This window comes from Tupaia chinensis, unplaced genomic scaffold (assembly GCF_000334495.1).
Source record: "Tupaia chinensis unplaced genomic scaffold, TupChi_1.0 Scaffold000581_1, whole genome shotgun sequence".
NCBI lineage: Eukaryota > Metazoa > Chordata > Mammalia > Scandentia > Tupaiidae > Tupaia > Tupaia belangeri.
Window position 1 is genome coordinate 608,852 of NW_006160097.1, and position 4,838 is coordinate 613,689.

The following is a 4,838-nucleotide window of genomic DNA, read 5'->3' on the forward strand; positions in this document are numbered from 1 at the left end:
CCGACAACCTAATATATTGCTTAAATATGAGTACAATATACATTGCTTTATATTAGCAGTCTGATTTGTTGTATTATATTTTTTGAAATGCTTGTAAGACCATTGCAGTAGAGACAGACACTTTAAAACTAGAATATCAGGTTATATACTGGATAGAAAAATTTTAAAAGCTCAATTTTCAAATATGTACTTTTTAAACTTTTTTAAGATGACAATTATTTTCAAAATATGGTAAAATCAAATAAGATTTAAATCTCTACCATGAAACAGTTTACAGTACTCCACATTCACAAGACATTTTTTAAATCAATATAATCACATAAAATAGTATCCCATTGTCTTTTTATTTTCATTCCCCTGATTAATACTAAGTTAGTTAAACATCATTTTGACTTCTTTGAATTTTTTTTTTCTTTCTTTTTTTTTTTTGGAGAGATTTTCACTGTAGGGGGCATGCACTCGCCAGACAGACAGAGAGAGACATAGAGACAGAAAGCGAGAAATCACCCCCCAGGGGGCATGGTCACGCCGCAATCCCTTCTCCTCCATTCTCCTCTCGGGATCTTGGGCACGCACGCACATGCGCCCGGCGTGAGTTTTAAGCCACCGGGTCCGGGACACAAACTGCGGTAGACTACGTGGGAGTCCAGCGACATAGCCATTACGCTAACTGCTGGTTCCCACTTCTTTGAATTTTTGATGTGACTTCTAGTAGTGCTGCTTTACATATTGATTTGTAAGAAAGTTTGACATATGAGTATGCATCATGCTAATTCCATCCTAATTATATGGGTTTGGTGTCATCTTTCATTTTAGGTTTGCTTTTCATATTTTTCTTGAATCTTTTGATGAAAAAATTTTAAATAGAACCGGTATTCTTACAGATAGAGAAACTGAGGCTCTTGACTACTTGACCAATGTCACACAACCAATAAAAAATAGCATATTCAAACCTAGGAAGGTTGTTCTAGAGACTATCCTGTAACCATCAAAAATACTATTTTCCTATTACTGGAAATCATGTTTTGTTCTCTGCTTAGTTTTAATATCATCTTATGTTGTATTTATTTGTTGCCATTTATTGAATTTTTATAGCATCCCATTCTATTATTTTATATGTTATATGTTATTAACTATGTCAATATATATTAAATATACTTAAAAATTATTTTACATCTCCTGATTTATCTGTTTCACTCTGGTCAATTAATTTACCTGTATATTGTCTTTGTCTTGGTTATTTTCCTCTGTTTTTATAGATCCTTGATTTTTCATATGTAAAAAAGAGGGCTTGGGCATCTACTTTGGATTTTCTATGTTTCTGGCTAAGTAGATCTATTCCCAGCTGAATCCCTTCCTTTAGGGAAAATTTGCACTGGATTTCTGTATTGGACTGAGTGAGGATTTAATTAATAGCAAGCTTCATTTAGAGTGGACAGGCATGACGTTCTTTGCAAACTCCAGCACGTATGTGCATTTGCGTGTCTATCGTTGTATGTGTGAGTGTGGGTCAGAATAAGCAGAAGTGGGTGCCTGGTATTACTAATGAGGACAGACTTCTTTTTATTCTAAGATACTTTCCAAGTGGCCTAGGGAAGTCACATCTCCAAACATTTATCTTACTGTAACGGAACACTTTGGTTCAGTGCTTGTGGGATGCTTCCTACGTTCTGTCCCTGGCATGTCATTATGAGATATGTACTTTTTTAACCTATGTTAAAATGAAACTTAGGGTTTCTTCTCTGTTGACTCTGAGCCTTTTGGAGACAAAGACTTGTGCTTTTAACCAATCACTAACCTAAGAATTTCTAAACCCACCTATAACCTATAAACTGCCTCTTCTAGATGAGAAGGCCAATGTAAAGATTGTTTATGCCAAATGACAATTTTGTCTCTCAGGACTGAATAAAGGAGCATCAGCTCACTCTGGGCCACCAGAGGTTATGTTTATAGGTCTAGGTCCATCATATTTGTGCTCAGAATCGACTGTTAAAATTATTTCTGCAGAGCTTGGTTATTTCTGTCGACACTTACTTCCAAAGCTGTCATTTATAGACCTACTTTTTACTCCAAGCATTCACTAAATCAGAGTTTCTATGCCCAGGGCTTCTGTAAAATTCTGCTGGGCGATTGTCCACTGACGTTTCTGTAGTTCCTTTAATAGATATTACTATCTCTTCACCTATCTCATTTTCAACTCATATCCTAAAACTGGCTATCTTCTAGAAAAAGTAAAGGTAGGAAGTATTAAATAATCTTTAATACTTTTGGCACGTTTCTCTGTTCCTCTGACATGTTTTCCTTTTCTTACTTATTGTACCTCCTTAACTTAATTTTGATTTTAATTTTAGGGTGACACAAAGCAAATGCATATATGCCTGGTCTTCATTTGGAACTATTGGGTTGTTGGAAAAGTCATGACCTACTTTGCATAGAAAAAATACATCGTAAATTTTCCGACAACTCAATAGCCAACACATGGTTCATGTAGCTTTGCCCCTTCTTTATCAGTGGTTGATTAGTGGACAATTGTGTTAGCTTGAAATGTGGACGTGAATAAGTAGTCATCTCATGGGAGATTCTTTTACTAATTCAGCAAATATTGAGCATCTTGCAGAACCTGATTGAGAAAATGTGACCAGACATAAAAGAGAACCAGAAAAAAAGAAATGTCATGCTTGTCAAGGTAAGGGATAGTTTCAGGAGTTGGAAAAAAAAAATCGATTGCTGCAAAGTACATTGGCAGTATACATATTCTGAATTTAGATTCTGTCCTGGTGACTTTTTTTTAAATTGCTATTATAATTTTTTTTTTTTTTTTTGCCAGAAGGCATGTGTGATCACTAGTGAGAGACACAGAGAAAGAGAGAAGGGGACAAGAGAAAGCACCTCCCCATTGAGAATGGTTGCCTACCATCCCTTCTCCATCTCTTTTTACTTTCAGGATTTAGGGCATGCAAGCACATGTGTCCAGTGTTTTTTTTTTTTTTCAAGTCACTGGTATAGAACTCAAGCAACATAGTCAGCCACATGTTATCTAGCTGCCTTAACTACGAGGCCACTGAGCCAGGCCCAATCCTTGTGTCTTAAAAAGAAGGCTTTTATTGGGTATGGGTCTCTGCTAGTCAACACTTAAAATCCTCTACCTCTGTTCTGCTGGCTCAAATTCAGCCTTTCTCAGTATGTTGCTGTGCTGCCTTTTTCCTTCTGAAAAAGATCTTTGGGACCAGCAGTTAGCGTAATGTCTATGTTGCTGGACTCCCATGTAGTCAACCGCGGTTCGAGTCCCGGACCCAGTGGCTTAAACTCATGCCAGGCATGTGTGCGTGTATGCCCAAGATCCTGAGAGGAGAATGGAAGAGAAGGGATTGCTGTGTGGCCATCCCCCCTGGGGAGTGATTTCGCACTTTCTGTCTCTGTCTCTCTCTGGCTTTCTGACAAGCGCACACACCCTATAGCAAAAACCTCTCCAAAAAAAGAAAAAAAAAAAGATCTCTGGAGAGGGTTCTACAATTGTATATCCAACACTTTCAATTCACTGTATTCATGTTTTTAGTTGTACCTCCTATAAAATACCTGAGCTACAAAACATCTTGTCTTAAATGTGATGACTCAATAGCAAAACACAGTTTAAATAGTGATTTCGCTGAGCTGTAAGGCATAAAATGATTAATAAGAACTGGTTTTGGGGCTAACTGGTAGTGTGGTTGTTAAGTTGGCTGGATTCCACATGGCCTACTGTGTGGTTTAAGTCCTGGAATATGCTGGCTTGAAAAACACACCATGCTCATGAGGGTGTGTGGTGTGTGCCCAAAATCCCAAGAGGAGAATAGGGGATAAGGAATTGCAGTATGGCCATCCTTCCGGGGGACAGGGAGTGCTTTCTCACCTTCTCTCTCTCTCTCTCTCTCTGGCGAGCACATGTACCTGTGGCAAATAGTTTTTAAAAATCAAAAAAGAATTGATCTGTAGTAAGTAAGATGCTATTACATTAAAATATCTGTGGCTCTTTAACTGTTTTCATGTTGTACTTAGGATTGTTGCATACTTGCTTTTGCTGATCTCTGAACCTCAATTTCTTCCCAGGTTTAATATAATGAACTAAAGAAGTTACGCTAATGTTATTTAAACTTCCACCGAACTGGACATAATAGAATATAATTTTCTTCCAAATCTCAATTATAAATCCCAGAATATCCCCAATGATCAGCTCAGGCTTAGATAAGGAAATGCTAAGAACATTTATCTCATAAATTTGAGCTTCAAAGGGTTATCTTGAACTCTTTCACTGTCACAGAAGTATCCAAGCAAAGGTCAGGCTCTCATTAAAGCTTATCTGAAGCCAGAGTTATATGTTATGGTTTATTGCCTCAAGTACCAATTAATACAGAATTAAAGAAATGAAAAACCAGTGATTCATACCTTTGCAGGAGAATCTTCATACTTCAGCATAATGCTAAAATATTAATTGTCATTTTAGTCATGTAGTATTTTATTAGGCACTTAACTCTGTAGGTTTTATAAAAAGATATATAACATTCATTTTTAACAAAATGCAGAAGAGATTTGGGGAACATTTACTCAAAAGCTAATAAAGTAAAATCTTAGAGGTATTTTTTAACCCGCAACTTAAACACGGACATCAATTATTAATGAGGTTGAAATGCTTAATAATAGGGAACTGGAAAGAGGCTATAAAGAATTGCTGAAATATCACCATGATATCAAGGGCGATTGTCTTCTTAGGAGGCATACAAAAAACAATAAAAAGCATAATTGCACACTACAGCACTAATGAATTTTGCCTGCAAGGCTATTGATGGTGGGGAGAAGGGAAA